Consider the following 17,865-nt stretch of genomic DNA (forward strand, 5'->3'; position numbering starts at 1 on the left):
GGCGTGTATTGATCTGGACGCTTTGTTATTGGCCAAAAATTGATCCGACTTAACTGACCACTATGGTTTTGAAAACTTAATTTGATTGTAAACAGCTATTTTTAATGTAGGTGTTAACCGTCACGTGAATTGTTTACTCAAAGAAAATATTACCATTAAAACGGTTTTCTAGAACACCGTGACAAATCTTTTGAAAAAAATAAAATATTGTTTAAACTAAATATTCCTATTTGATTTTTTTTTTAGATTCGTATATATAAAAAAGTGAATAAGACGATTCATCAGCGAAAGTCGTGGGCAGTAGGGTACAGATGATTTTTTTTTCAGAACATTTTTGTAAGCTAAAGATTCAAATCCCAAATACTCCAAATAAGTCAAATAATTCAGTGCTCTTGGTTCATGTGAGAAATAAAGGTAGAATTATTCGGGTTCTATTCATTTTAGAACGACCCAGTTGTTTAATATACTTCTGGAGTTTTAAGTAATCTACCAAACAAATTTCCCTATGATTATTCACGGTTACATGCCTGGGCTATAATAACGTAAATTTATCAACGAAAACAATTAGATAAGGAAATTCAGCGCTTTATTTTACCGTTTGATATGATAGTGCCAAAGAAAAATTAAATAATTAAAACTATATTAAAGAGGTTTTATTTTCATATGGGAACATGCAGAGAGAACAGTATTGAGATGTCCTCTAAATATATCCATTGACCGATTGAGACTAGATTAAAGAAACGAGTAATATTTTCCACTGTGGTATATATATATACGAGTCTCTGTGTTTTTTTGGTGTATATTGTGGCCTGTAAGTCAGTTAGTGGATTTTCTAAGTGGTTGGACCTGTAGGTATATACGAATTGTGTCTGAAGTAATTACAAGATTTACATCATGACCAGTCTATGCGCTTTATAGATCATACACTACTATTGTGATACATATTACAGTCTATGCGCTTTATAGATCATACACTACTATTGTGATACATATTACAGTCTATGCGCTTTATAGATCATACACTACTATTGTGATATATATTACAGTCTATGCTCTTTATAGATCATACACTACTATTGTGATACATATTACAAACGAGAAACATGTAGAGTACCATATATTTCTCTATTTAAGAATTGAATACTTCTTAATATAATTTTATTGAGGTGTAAAAGCGTTGATCGAAGTACATTTTGTATTAAGCGATTTTACAACCCTATGATTTTAAAAAGAAGCATTTAATTCTTATTACATTCAGCCCATCAAAATTAGGGATTCTAATGAACCATACATGTAATGTAATTATACAGACATACAGAGCTGTCAACATATATTTGTTCCTCCTAACAGATGTTCCACTAGAAACTTTGTTATATACTATGCCATGCCATCTGTTCCTGTTAGAACAAATATTCTACAACCTTTATTTCGTAAGGAACAAATACTGTAATATTTGTTCCAGTGGAAATAATATTACAGACTATTTTTTTCCACTTGGAACTTATATTATGAAGGAACTTCTATTTCGCGACCGAGCAAAAAACAAGTTTAAATATTGGTCTGTAATAAACAGCTCTATTATGCTTTCAAACTTTTTTTGAAGACTGGTGTAGTATCAGAATGTTTAAAGTCTTGTGGTTTCTGTCCATTTTCTAGCGTTTTTTTAAACATTAGCGGAAGGATTGGAGCTATGTGTTCTTGCGCATTACGTTTTGGGTATGACCACTGATATCATCTGGACAAGTGATTTTATACTTTAAATGGTATGGTCTGAACGATAGATTAGTTCTACACCGATCGTAGAAATTCTATTTACTTCTTGTCTACTTAATAAAAAAAACTGCTTGCCACGTTAATGTTTTTGTAATTTTTGTAATTTGGGGTTGACAGCACGTTTTTAATAGTCTTTGCTAAATTTGTTCAAGACTTTGTTTAAGGGACATTAGCTACGAATTTGACAAAAAACTAAAATACAATTTTTGGTTCCAAACCATTATAAAAGCGGGCTAAAGAAATACTAAATCGCTATTTAGTATTAGCAATCTGAAAAAAAATAATCTGGCCTCTATTTTGACAAAAAATCAATCTGGCCTATTCAGTTGCTAAAAAAAATATACTGGCTTTATCTTCAGCAAGTATGACATGTATGATGTATTTTTTTTTTAAATATTCTTGATATAAAAACCCAGCCCCCACCCCCCGAACGTCAAATGGTCCATGCCTTATGCAGGAGCTGTGTCCACCCTCCTCAGTGCAAAGGACTTTTTAATGAACTTATCAATGGGCAGTTTTATTTTGATAACCTTTATAACTGTAGTTTTATTATAGAACTTTTTGCACTCGGAGAGTTGGATAACACCCTCTTCAATAAACCTTAAATGATCCAATGATTTTAAATCCCTAGTCGCAATTAAAAATGTTTAAATCAGGCTTAAAATATTCTATTCAACTTGAAAATGAATGTTACATGAACCATTATACTAACCCTGACATTCGTCCCTAGGCAGGTCAGTTGTTTTTCTTTCAGGAGTTTTTAACTTTTACAGTTACAATGGATAATGTTTATAATAAGGAATCTCAAAAATTTAATTTTTTATCACATATATTAGTGTCAAGATTTATTAGTACTTGTTTTGAAATAAAAGAAAATTTGCATATACATGTAGTAGTGATGTTTATGTTCCATGTATTACAAAGGTTATATTCTTTTTATTTTTAAACACCATCTTGTATGGAGGATAGTTATTTATTCATTGATTTTCAATGTAATATATCTTTAAAATTACTGTATTAATACTTTTAAATTATTTACTTTTTACTGTAATTTATATAACAGTTCTATTTTAATTATGAATACATATACATTTATTTGTTTATTTTAAAACTTTCATCACAGACGAGACAAAATCTTGAGAAAGTTGAGACACGCGAGTCTCATTATATTCAGGAGTTTTACTACCGCCTTTGATAGGACTCCCGACAACAATCAGGCATTGTTCAGCATGCGTCTCGATTCAGCCGTTTCAAGCCGAAATCGTCTTGATCATTCCTCTCTCCATCCGATTTGTATCTTTCGCATGATTCAGCAAAGACGACTCGCTTTCGGCAAGATTTTGACGCAATCTCTGCTCAATCGGCACTAAAAGGGAACGAACATTTTCTCCAGATTATGCCCGTTCCACAGGACACCGTCCAGACATTACAACAACGGACATTGCTACGATTTTTATTCGATATAGCACAATTTGTCACGATTGTAATTCGACTAGACAAAATTGGGTGTTACGGGACGCACCCAACTGTCAGAAGTAATTGGTCAACCTCTACGGGCCTTTACCGATCCGCAAGACTCTGTTAAAGAACGTGTGCGACTTATAACAATGCTAGGACAGTCCATATCAGTGAGGATAGTTATCCGACTTTTTTTTCACAATTTTGGGTTTTTAGAAAATAGCTCGATCTGGCTATATATAAGCTCAATTGGGCTATAAAACTTATCCTTTCAAAATTTTTTTCATGTAATTTCAGTTTTTCACTTACTATTTAGAAAATAAAAAAACATCGTTGAATATTTATGTGTAAAAATCAACTTCTAATACGTTTTGGGGATTATTTTTACGGTAAAACTTATAAAAAATATTGCGAGATTATATTTAGAGTTCTTCATAATTATTTCTGCAAAGTTTTAGAGTGCACTTCCAAATAGTAAGCCAAAAAGTGAGCTAAAGTAGTCAGAACTCTTCTACTTCGTCAAAAGTATCTCCCTATTACAAACTCGTAAAGATAAATTTTTTGTAAAGGTTGGGGGAAATCCTCATGGATGTGTTGTATCCAATTTTATATGGGTATTATGCCACGTTAAAAGGTGTACCGTACCGACTTTGTTTGCGATAAGAATATTGCCTCATTTTTAGAAATTTTCCCATAATACGGTTTCCATGAACAGAGATGGAAATAAAAACCTTAAAAAAAATAATCTTTTATCTATATGTGGATTGTTTTGCAGTGGCATAAGATTACACAGCTCTCCTATCGCTTAAGCATCTTAAAGTTCAGAAATATTTGCACCGCGACCGAAATGGTCTGTTTTGTGGAAATTTATCTTTATAAAATTTATACAAGTTTACAAATATTTCTTAGCACAATACTAAAATTTGACTAGAAACAAGTATATAAGATGCAATAATACTAGTATCCTAAATAATGCACCTTACTACATTAAACTTTAATGGCCATAGAAACAGATGTAAACAATCCAAATATACAAAATTGCCCATTTTTACCTTTTTTAACAAATAATTTCATTTCTTTTGTTTAATTTCCACTGGATATTAGCATGAAAACTGCAGACGTGTACTTAAACTAGAGAGAGAGAGATGTCGATTTTTTTTAACAAATGTCAGGTAAGGCTAGTCGAGTGCACCTTACAAGAACTTTGAAAAAGAAAAATAAACATAGCGACAAACCTTCAGTTTACGGTTTATAGATAGAAGCATTGGTGTAATGTGTGATTTTGACAAATCAAAATGTATTATATATTAGCACTTGTAAATGAAACCTTAACAGTAACGTTGAAACAAATGAACTTGGATGATTTGGGGCATACACCTCACCAAGTCGATTGATTGATTGTTGGTCAGGTTGGGAAGAACCCCTCAAATGAGGAAAAACCGATGATGGCATCAGGAAATTACTATCCCTCTTAAGAAGGGTAAATTTCAAATTATATTTTTTTAAAACACTCTTTAAGTACAAAAGGGCACACATTTATATTATTTGCAGAAACTTTTCCCACAGAACAATATGTCCATCTGGTATTATATAAACAAAACATGTCCATGAATTTTGAAATACTAATGGACTTCAATCTTCTTTATTTTTTGAGAAAAACTTGTTGGTTGCATAATATCCAGTGGCAAATATTTCATGCATGTTCAGGAAGATTCCTCACAAAGTCGAGGACTTATGTTTTCCATTACTAAAATCGACCGAGGCTTTATCTATATTTTAATTCTGACTAGAATTATCTTATACAAAGTTTTAATTTATAAAGGAGTAGCTTCCTACACACATGACCTTAAAATGTCCTTCCAAAACAGGACAAAAGGTATGGCAGTTAACATAAATTACGTAGTCATGGCGGCGATCGTATATTTTCTCTGCAATCTTTTTACATATCATTAAAAGTTTCAAAAGTTATATCATATTTTAACAAACAAATTTTTATTACTGGATGTCGATCAATGATATGTCTTTTTGATTTAAATAAGCCGGGCACAAAAAACGTGCTCATACATTTGGGTGAACTTGATTTGATGAAAAAGTCTATAAAAACACCAATGGCTATACAAAACATGAAAATATACTTAATTTATTATTCGTATATAAATTTGCCAGAAACACCAGCCTTACCTGTTCAAGATGTTACCCAGTCCGATGTCCAGCAAATTATGTCTCTTTAGCCAGTTAGAAATTGATTTGACACGTGTTAACCAACCAAATTCGTCAAACGAACAATAAAAACCGGTCGTGAACAGTTTTCAATTTTCGAAAGCAGAAATAAATCTAGGTCTGAGAAGGCTTCATTTTTATGGAAAATCTCAAATATAATTATATGTCTAGGAATAGGAAACTTATAAGAAATAACGAGAAAACTTCCTTTGAATCCCTCTTATTGACGTAATAAAAATAAACCTACATAAAGGGGTTTCAAAAGGAATTCTCAACATAACAGCATAACTTACCCAAAATAGCGGGAAAATAAAGTAGATAATTGAAAGGTAGAATTAAAAGTGAAAAATAAAAAATTAAAAATATTGTAACATGTATACCTGATGAAAGTATGTGTGTGTGTATCATGACGCATGTTGTATTTCATGCAGACTTACATCCACCAATTCGGACAATTCGTGCATTCAATTCACTATATTGAAACTATAGTTTTGAATACCTTTACCCGGTCAACAAATTGGTACTGCTGAATTTTGTCACTGACTAGTATATTTTATCAATAAGATTATACAGCTCTCCTAGTGGATTGGTAAGGATTAACATTTTTAACAAATATTATTTTTCTAACGAACACATATATTATCAACATCAGGTAAACAGCAATTTTTATAGAAGTGGAAATAAAAAAATATATATGTACATCTTAGACTACAGTGGAAGGGCTCACTAACGCGCTAAAGTCAGTGTACCACAAGAAGCAAAAAACGGGGAAGGTCATCAGTGGTTCAGTGGTCTTTGAAGTTCATCTACAGTGATCACTACAACTTGTAAACAGTGGCAAGGTGTGTTCGATCGACTCTGATCTTAATTGACAAGGTTTGACAGCTTTTCTGTCGAATGTTGGTGGTTCTCTCCTGTCATTCTGGCTTCCTCTACGGATAAAAACGTGCCACCATGATGCTGCTGTTGAAAATGATTTAAAACAAACACAAGAAGCAATGTTCTTGGTCCGTATTCGTGACGATTAGACACTTCAGACACGCAAACTATCTATTAGCAGTCAGTTTGGTTCAATTTTGTCAAAAAAAAAACAACTAAAAATAACATTGCTGGTACATTATTGCATATCTTGTAATAAATTAATTCGACCTCAGTTGGACCCGTTTACATGCAAGAAATGATGTTGTTACCTTAGTAAGAGGTTAATTGCGAATGTGCTAAGCACGTTCATTGGATGAAAAGAGAGTCATATGGCAAGGCGTTTTACTATTTATTCTAACTTCAAAATATCTAATAAACTTTATAAGATATCTCATAAAGTTTATAAGATATTTTATATAGTTTATAAGATATCTTATATGGTTTATAAGATATCTCATACAATTTATAAGATATCTCATAAAACTTTCTTTATAAGATAAGTTAAACTTATAAATCATATGAGATATCTTATAAACTATATGAGATATCTTATAAACTATATAAGCTATTTTATAAAATATATGAGATATCTTATAAATTGTATAATATATCTTATATAAAAAATATTTATCAGATATCTAGTTCATAAGATATTTGAACACCGATTTCGTTGACAGATTCGACCCACAGTAATAATCATTCTAATGCAGATAGAATGATGATTTACATTTTTTGTCTATGATATTAGATAAAATAGAATCAGGAAAATCGTCAATATATTATACTATTGTACGTGCTTACAGTCTATCTATTTATATCGGAGTCAAATGCCCATTACCAATCTTGTGAAGTCATGTCAATGGCATTTAGTCCAAAGATTTGCACGAAATGTCGATTCTTTATAACGCGTCCAGGCATTGTTTATTATTTACTATGGTACTTTTGTAATTCTGGTGTACTTTTTATTACGCTGTGAATCAAATTTGAGAACTTGGGTCAATCTGATGGACATAAATTTGACATTTAATGTCGTTTTAATCGGCACAGCTTAGATCACCACTATGTGTCTTTTGTCTTTTTGTTGGTTGTTTTCCCTGCTTCGTGTCGACCTGCAATGATCTGATGAGTGAACCATTTTCTAACTGTTTTTTACAGTTCGTTTTTGTGTAGTGCTGTAACGTTACTCTCCCATGTTAAGGAGGGTGTTGGAGTGAGCGCTCCAAAACACGTTTTAACCACACAATATTCTTTATGTGCCTGTTCCAAGTAAGGAAGGATCCTTGTGTTCAGTGGTTGTCGTTTGTTCCTGTCGTCATATTGTTTTTCGTTTATTGTCATAGCATAAACCATGTCATTGGTTTTTTCGTTTGAATTATTTCATTTGCCATGAAGGGGCTTTTTATAGCTTACTTTACGATATAGTCTTAGCTGATTGTTGAAGGTCGTACAATGAAGTATAATTGTTTACATCCATGATTGTTGAAGGTCGTACAATGAAGTATAATTGCTTACATCCACGATTATTGAAGGTCGTACAATGATGTATAATTGCTTACATCCACGATTGTTGAAGGTCGTACAATGAAGTATAATTGCTTACATCCACGATTGTTGAAGGTCGTACAATGCAGTATAATTGCTTACATCCACGATTGTTGAAGGTCGTACAATGCAGTATAATTGCTTACATCCACGATTGTTGAAGGTCGTACAATGAAGTATAATTGCTTACGGCCACGATTGTTGAAGGTCGTACAATGATGTATAATTGCTTACATCCACGATTGTTGAAGGTCGTACAATGAAGTATAATTGCTTACATCCACGATTGTTGAAGGTCGTACAATGAAGTATAATTGCTTACATCCACGATTGTTGAAGGTCGTACAATGCAGTATAATTGCTTACATCCACGATTGTTGAAGGTCGTACAATGAAGTATAATTGCTTACGGCCACGATTGTTGAAGGTCGTACAATGATGTATAATTGCTTACATCCACGATTGTTGAAGGTCGTACAATGAAGTATAATTGCTTACATTCACGATTGTTGAAGGTCGTACAATGAAGTATAATTGCTTACATCCACGATTGTTGAAGGTCGTACAATGATGTATAATTGCTTACATCCACGATTGTTGAAGGTCGTACAATGAAGTATAATTGCGTACATTCACGATTGTTGAAGGTCGTACAATGAAGTATAATTGCTTACATCCACGATTGTTGAAGGTCGTACAATGATGTATAATTGCTTACATCCACGATTGTTGAAGGTCGTACAATGATGTATAATTGCTTACATCCACGATTGTTGAAGGTCGTACAATGATGTATAATTGCTTACATCCACGATTGTTGAAGGTCGTACAATGAAGTATAATTGCTTACATCCACGATTGTTGAAGGTCGTACAATGATGTATAATTGCTTACATCCACGATTGTTGAAGGTCGTACAATGATGTATAATTGCTTACATCCACGATTGTTGAAGGTCGTACAATGAAGTATAATTGCTTACATCCACGATTGTTGAAGGTCGTACAATGATGTATAATTGCTTACATCCACGATTTTTGGCCTCTGATGAATAGTTGTCCCATTGGAAATCATACCGCAAGGGAGACGGATTTTCGAAAGTTTTTTTTGTTTCCAAATCCCAATATTTCAGTTGTTAATTTGTCATTTATACACTTTGAAAAAGAAAATATAGTTTATAGTTCCTTATTTGTATAGCAACTTCAGGGGAGAGGAAGTAAGGATCTCTGAAAATTTGAAGAATCCTTTTTAAAAATGTCGCAAACATATCATTAAGCAGAAAACGGAAAAGGTTTTCTTGAAATACTTAGGGGACGATAATGTCATATTCTTGGAAAGGGACAGTAACCTTTTTTCGGACGGAATTTTCTTTTTTCAGCTTTTGCAAGTTTCGATTATAAGAAAATTGAATGTTCACTTTTATGGTCGTCCCATAAAGTAAAAACGTACATTTTCTCGATATTGGACTGATGCCCATATCCTGTAAAGTTAATCCGCACCTGGAGTCGGATTGTACGTTAGGTCTCATATTTATTTTTAATCAAGTGAATGTTGATATTATTCCCACTTGAAATTACACACAGAAGTAAACGTTCTGATGGGTATTTATATAAAGGTGTTTAAGATATATTATTGAATTCGTTTCTGTAAAATTAAAGAACCAAAAGGTTTATTTACACAAATGTCAAGGTGGAATTCAGTACTTGTAAGTCGCTCAACACGTATTTTTACCGTGAATACATTCTCCCACGCAAATATTTACACTGCTTAAGTTTGTTTTTTTATTGTATATATATGCAAAATGCTAAACGCTTTGCTTAGTGGACAGAATGCATATAAAAGTAAGTGTTTTATCAGCAGACGTTTGTCACTTAGTTCATTATAGTGTTTCTGTAGCCAAAAGTTTTTGACGTATCTGTACTATACAAGACAGCCATTTATAATTTAAATGTTCTTTAAAACAAAAGTTTGACACTCTGGTCTCCTATAGACATAACTTTGCAATTAAGCTGTTCAGAAGACCGGAGACGTTTGTAACTTTGCTTTTCTTCAAACAGGAGAAGTTTGTTGGAATTTTGTAACCTAGCTTTTTCAAGTCAGGAGAAACATAATACTACATTTGATTAATGTCCTGTAAACTTTGGCAATATATATAAAGATATCCCTGAAAATGAATATTCAAGCGATTTTCTAAAAGCGCTTTTGCCCTCCGGCTCCTACGCCCCTCCGCTGAATATAATCTATCAAACATATTTAGTATCTAAGGAATAATGAAAAACAACTAAGCTTTAATAGATAGGGTATATACAAAGAACATAAAAGTAGAAAACCAACCTAAAATTCGTTTGCTGTTTTACTTCTACACTACACAAAATGTGATAAATTTAGTCTTTTTGTAACTTGTTACCCCCCGAAAAAGCGTATTAAAGAAATAAGTACAGATTGCAAGTATTTAAGCTGGTACCCCGTCGACACTGACAATAAAGGAGAGTTTTAATTAAACCTCGTAATGGATGTGTTAGTCAAAGGTATCTCTGTTTGCGTTTAAACTGCCATTCATTTGAATAAACTGCCGGAGGAAACCATAATAATCATCTCCTAATTTATTGTCAAATTTACAGTAAATTAATCCTCCATTTATCTAAATGTATTGTTAGGCATTATAGATTTCTGACATGATAACAATGCCTTGATGAAAAGCGGGTTTTACACACAATTCTTCTAATTGTACTTTGAAGATTACAATTTGTGTTCTGTTGAAATGGTACAGTTATCCCATGCCCCGTGAGCACACGGGCATTTATGGTAACGTCTTCTCCACCCATGTCGTTATCTTAAATCCACCACGTGCAATGATTCTATACCATTAACAACTTACTGTCGTAATTTGTTTTTAAGATCAGGGTCACAGGCACCCTTGCAACTCTTCTCGGTCAAATATTCTGAAATTCCAGGTCGTCCTGGAAACAATCTTATTAAAATATATATCTCTGATTTCGTTATAATTATTTCATGGTAGTAAAATATAATACTTCCATGCTTATATGTACGAGTTAATATAGGTCTGAATTTTAATCAAATTGTCCTGGAAATTACTCTATTTTAAATCTATAAATAATCTAAAATCTTTTGCAGCCATTATCGAGGAACATACGTAACTGGTCTAAAGCAAGTACATTCCATGGAAGTAAAGATGGGTATGGGTTTGCAAAAAAAAAAAAAAAAAAAAAAAAAAAAAAAAAACAACACATTCTGTGTACAACAACAGTCATAGACATTGCTTGAAGTCTGTACATATATTTTTCAACTAATATAAGCACTGTAGTGCTTTTGACCGATATACACAATGACAACACTACAATAAAGAACTAATATGTTGCATGCATGCATAAAACAGAATATCGGAGTATTGGTATATTATAAGCAATACAGCAAATCTATTGTAAAAAGCAAATGGAATTAAAGTTATTTAACTTAATATATGACGCACATTGTTTAAATATAAGCACCAACTAAAAAACATATTTATGAATATTAGTATAGAAAAATAAGATTTCTTATATCTTCAGGGGCACATGTGAAAGAGGTGCCGTTTCAGTTATTTATCAAACTTGCTTGTTTTAACTACGTTTGTCAGTTGGCAGACTCTTTCCAAAGTAGTCATATATAGGGAAGTAGATTTTATGTTGTAATCACCATTACCAGCGATAGTGCTCATTTATTTTCCTTTGTTTATTTTATCAATGTAACCAGATACATGTATGTTTTTATACTAAAATTAGTTTCTACATGTAAAATCGGTCTTTGCCTTGAGGTGTACCGAGTGATGGAAATGGTTTATGACACTTTGGTGTTTAAACATTAAATAAGACGGACAGATCTTAGACATGATAGACATCTCAATTAAGCGCATCTCTTTATATACTCTTTAGACATGTTCTTTGCTCCAGGATTCGTTCTATATCAAGCGTTAGATCTACATTGTAAAACTGCATGCACCAGCGTTGACGCCATTGATAACATTATCGATAAACATTTTTCTTGAAGCTATTTTTTTTTACATGTTTTCAATTATAATGTTGTCCCCTTAACTTTTTTACGGTTATTTGAGCGAGATAGAGGTGTAACGTCATTATGATTTTACTCATATCTATATATATATTATTATTATAACTATAACAGACTACTTCTTAACTTCACCCTCTCGACCCTTTTTTGTTCGACCTTAGAGCCCTTCAGAAAGTAAAATATATTTAGATCTGCCCGATAGAACAGAAATGAAAATATAGTTATTATTTCTTGTCTGTGTTAAATGTGCTGTGCCATGTTTCAATTGTCATTTGGTTAGATAGTTGCATTGCACTGTCTGTAATTTCAATTTTTTCAAATAATTGGTTATAATGTATGACATGAAGAGCACAAACACAGGGATGTGGTGGTTGTGGTTGGCATGTGGTGCTATATCGCGCTATTATGCATCCTCAATATTGAGTGCAATGGACAGATATTCCAAGGCAACAGTTGCATGGGACTGTGCGCGAAATAAATGCACAATAACAGACAATTTTTACGCAGTGTCACAAATTTATGGTCTTTAGAGTTTCCTAGTGGACAAATTAAAGAAACAACTATTGAAAGTGTATAAAATTATCAAATATATACAAACTGCAGAGAATGAAACTTTATAAATGTTTATATATATGTTACATGAAACCATACTAGAACAACAACATGACTCATTTACGTAACAACATGAGATTGCTGGAATAGAATGGATAAATCGTTGTCACTGCCATGCAAGTAATTGCGATACGTATGCGAAATATAAAAATACCAAGACTTTATTTTTTCGTGCTGCACTTCGTAACGCATTTGATGAATTTGAAAGTTTAACTGCACGCAAATAAGAAAAGGAAATCGGTATAGATCAAAAACATGCATGGGACATTTTAAACGGACGAGAGAAGAAATCGTTCGGATGCACGGCACTCAAGAAAAAATGTATTCCTGAAGATATATGTGATATTTGATATGAACATTTTTGCATTGTCTTTTCGTTTACGAATTACAACGATTGTAATGGTCAAAATGAAAATATTTATCGGGGAATTTCGTTAGTACCAAGTATTACTTAAATGTTCGAAAAACTTAGCGACATCAAGCTCTCCAGCATACGGACAGATTTTCCAAACTGATAGCAAGTAGCATGTCAAAAGTATTTCAACAGCTTCAATGCGTCCTTTATTCTCCAGGAAGTCAGCCTTTATCATATTGAAAAGAATGGGACTATTTACAAAGTTTTACTCGACAGCAAGAAAGCTTTTGATACTGTTCCGCATGATGGTTTTCGTTTAAAACTGCATGAGTACGGAGCTCATGGTAAACTGCTACAAAACAAACAGCGTGTCTACACAACAGTGTAAATACGTGTGAACTATAGTAACGTGTAGGGTTTCACGTTTTCACCATCAAAAAGCAAAATTATTACAGTTCGGTAAATGCAGAATATCTACTGACACATATCTATATAACGAACCGATCAACTGTATATGCAACTTCCGCTCTACATATTGGTTATGGTATATACCAAGTAACAACTAGGTACATCTCTAAAACATTAGACAGAACTATTCAAGCTTGTCGCGCCCTGTGCACGACGACGATATTAGTTATACGCCTTGGAATACACCCAGTTTTTGTTAATCCAATCGTATGCGCAAAGATTGTCAGTCAGTTGTGTTATCCAAAAGCATTTTTTATAAGAGTGTTAACTCTGGGGAAAACTTACCTGCACTGAGACACTAACGCTTGAAAGTAGAACTCATCACTATATTTGTAAATTTACACAAGGTTTACCGAGACGAACAAGAAGCGACAGGTGCTTGTCATTAATAGGATGGCTTTCAATTGAAAGTTTTCTCTGTGAATGGAAACGTTTGTTCAAGAAAAGCATGCCGCTTTCCATACTCAGCTATCTCATTCCGTATATTCTTTTCCGTAGACTCATTGATGTAAGGTACAATCAAAATGACACCAGATTAGGTTTCGCTTGTGACATTATAGAAATACACACAAAATACGATTTATCGAAGTATTTAGATCAATTTCTCAATGATTGGCAATTTCCAAGCACACATGGAAGTTGATGGTAAAGTCGTTTCTTTATCATGCTGAAGTAGTAGAGTGATGACAACGTATATGGCTTCCCAATTTTACCTTTAACGTTACGCACGCTGTTCCTACAAACCATAGGATTTAAAAAAGAATCTTCAACATTTCCTCCGCAAAACAAAACAAAAATGTTAGCAAACACTAACCACTATAAAAACAAATTCAGTATATGTTTTCAATAATGTTCTTATAGCTCTTGGTCATATGCTTAGTAATATCTAGTATATTTGAGGATTAAAACAACAAAGCTATATGTGAAAAAAACGGATGTCCAACGTTACATTTTTTAACAACTGTTTTAACTCTTATGTATAGTGATCCTATTTCTTGTTCTCTGATCTTCCTGAAACTTGACGAGAACAACGAAATGTGTCGGTTCTTTGTGACAATTAAGTCATTATTTTGTCAAATTTCATTTGACTCGGCGGCTGCATATTAAGCTGGAATAAGAAAAATGTCCAACGACGTTTTTCGTTGACTCAACGACTGAAAGTGTATTTTATAAGTAGATATAGCAGAAAATGTCTAAAAATGGTAAGATAATAATAACATCTACCAATAGTACATAAATAAATTAAAACATAATTTTAGAAGCACACAACTTTAATCACAGGCTGCTAAAATTTTATGGTGCATATCATATGTCATTGTAAATTTTCCATGTAATGATTCAACCCCAATACAAATATATCCGACACTCTGCAAGTAAATCATTTTTTTTTACCCTTGATTAATTTGAAATGAATTGTACTTTCCTTGACACACAATTTGTCGAAATACAGCCCTTCAATTATTTGAACCCCAGTTTCAAAATTATTTCCCCAGTCATCTATAGTTTCTTGCTTAAGTTTTCTGACGTCTGATGTACTTTTTAAATTTTAGAAATCTTCACCTGGATCGTCCGTAAAAACGGGTAATACAATCCCGGGTTATATTATTTCAATGCAACTGTTTTCGTCGATGTTTGCAATTAGTCTTTCAGTTACCCCCGTTTCATGCACAACTTTATTTTGACGAAAAGGTCCGGCTTCGCTAGTACATGAATTAGTTTCAGTACGACAGTTATAACATGAGTAGCAGGACAAGTCGCGAACTAAAACTTTTCGAGTACTTGTACTTTTAATTTGGTGAATGTACCTTACTGAAGGGGCGACTTTAAATGATCTATATCTATTTCAGGGTACTTCCGCAACATAACGAAAAATTCACCTTTAACATATAGAGGACTGTCTTGGTGTCTCCAAATTGTCTTTGCAAAAGTTGAACATATCATTCGCATTCTGAATCAAACATTTGCCTCTAGCAACAATAAATCACTAAAAGCAAAAAATGGTTATATATAAAATATCAAAATGTAATCTGTCGCCGAATCTATGTTCCAAGTTTGTCAATATGCACTATTCTTTTTTCGACAGCCTTCAATATCTTTTTCCAAATTTCACCACACGATTTGTTTTTATTATCAGGAACATTTAATTGAAACAAATTTAGCACATGCAACGTCGGAAATAAGCGTTTTTCGGATTTTTCGACGTTTTCACCCGTTTGGACAAAATGACTACCGTTTTGTTATGTTTCGTAGCATTTTATTCCTTCTAGACACAAGCATGTAGTTAATAAAAAACAAATCTAGGCATTGTGTACTCTTCGTGTATCTTACTTTTGTTTTTATAAATTATAAATAACTTATTGAAATATCAGGTAAAAAACCCGCATTAATTGCTTTGACAAATGAAATATCAACTTGGACAAAAAGACTACAGCTTGAAAAACGACTGTAAAGAGAAGATTTTATAGAATCTACAATATTTGAACTCACGAAAAACTTACAAAAAACACAAAATATTATGCGATGATCCCGTACTCATGCAAACTATCAAGTGACTATACAGCTGATGCCCGAGATGAATTTTGGAGCAGTGTTATAGACATAAACCCAATTACTTTTATTGTTCACCTAGGCAATATGACTGAAAATAAAGGTGTATTCTTGCCTGCGACACCTATTTTGATCTAGAGAATGAGAAACGTGAACAGTTTCAAAGAACTTAGTGACCAAGGATTTATATAGTACTATACAAATCCTTGCTGAGTGTGTATAAATGTATCTACAATTCCTGTAAACTGTCACAGAACTGCAACTTCTAAACCTTTTAAGAACATGTTTCTTTGTTTTCAATTGAATCTTTGCATCGGGATCCCTACGTCGGTTCGTCCAACTCGGGCTGACTAGAGTTATATCATCAGTGCTAATGCGCATGTGCTCAACCTTCTCGAATCGAAGTGAAAAATCTACTCGAGTTGACTCTCAAAATGGAATATATAAATGTATAGCAGTGGTTGTTGATTTCCTTTTAATGGATGTCTACAATGAACAACTTTATGTTCAAATTTGACATTTGTAACATAAACAGATTAAAGAACTTCTATCATTTACTTATTTTCAGTTATTTTTCATTATTAAAATTCTCCTGCCACGTCGTCCCCTAAGTACAGGGCATGTATTTTCGTAATAAATTCACATTTTACTCTTAGCAACTCATGGTACCGTAATCACATTTTTTCTATTCTATTGATACACATCACCGACAGTATTTTCACATGATAAATATTTGTTAATGCCAAGATCCAACCAAAAAAGTAATTTCATTTAACAGTTCCCTTTCTTTTGTAAAACTTTAGTTATTGCGTATCATACTCTTCTTTGCTGTTCTTGTTTGTCGCCCTTTTTTTTTAACTCTACTAAACCTGCCTGAACCCAGGGTTGATGTCGATTAAACTCGTGGGGTTTGATTGAATCTCGAGTAAACTCGACAAACTCTACTAGCCCGAGTTGGAGCCGGAATCGAAGTAGGCCCGTAAGTTAGGAGATTCCGCATGTTGAAGGTAGTATTTTACAATGAAAATGACCAATTTGTGCACCCTGAAATTTATGATTGAGGAAAACAATGAGATAAAGGTTGGTTATTTATTGAATAAACATATGTTGAAATTTTAGTTACACATCAGTACACAAATTAACAAGAAAGAATTTCTTCCAAGGGAGATAATCCAATAAAAAATATCATTTCAGAAAATTATAACTAGAGGCTCTCAAGAGCCTGTGTCGCTCACCTGATTCTACTTTGGTTTTGGAAATCATGTAAAAATATATTAAAATCATAACAGATACCCTAATAATGATTGAGGCCAAATTTGGTTTAATATTGGCCCCGTTATTTAATTAAAAGCAGAAGACTTTTGTAAGGTTTACAGAAATTACCAATAAATTCATTGAAATTGTAGAAAATGACTTTATGAGGACTATGACAAATCAGCTACAAAGTAACAACACTTGGTCAGCACCTCAAAAGAAACATTCATATCATGTTTGGTTTCAATCCATTAAGCAGTTTTCTAGAAGAAGACATTTGTATATATTTCCCATAGGGTCCGTTGTTAAACTAAGTCCCCCATTGGCAGCCAGCTTGGTTGATGGATTTGCTACAAAGTAACAACATTTGGTCAGCACCTCATAAGGAACATTCATGACATGTTTTATTTCATTCCATTTAGTGGTTCTCTAAAAGTAGACATTTATATGTATTTCCCATAGGGTCCTATGTTAAACTAAATACCCCGCTGGCGGCCATCTTGGATGATGGATCGGCTTCAAAGTAACAACACTTGGTCAGCACCTCATAAGGAACATTCATGCTATGTTTGGTTTCATTCCATTCAGTGGTTCTCTAAAAGAAGACATTTGTATGTATTGTCTATATGGTCCTATGTTAAACGAAG

The 17,865-nt window shown here is 33.0% G+C and overlaps 1 protein-coding gene across 1 annotated transcript in view; it reads right to left on the reverse strand.

The window, feature by feature from the left end:
* LOC127701536 (hemicentin-1-like) overlaps positions 1–5,504 on the reverse strand; it is a 67,074-nt gene extending 61,570 nt beyond the window's left edge. The window contains exon 1 of the mRNA XM_052205425.1: positions 5,413–5,504. The gene's annotated coding sequence lies outside the window, so the exon portion shown is untranslated. The remainder of the gene's footprint in view (positions 1–5,412) is intronic.
* Between the last annotated feature and the right edge of the window lie 12,361 nt (positions 5,505–17,865).

This window comes from Mytilus californianus, unplaced genomic scaffold (genome assembly GCF_021869535.1).
Source record: "Mytilus californianus isolate M0D057914Y unplaced genomic scaffold, xbMytCali1.0.p SCAF_5, whole genome shotgun sequence".
Lineage (NCBI taxonomy): Eukaryota > Metazoa > Mollusca > Bivalvia > Mytilida > Mytilidae > Mytilus > Mytilus californianus.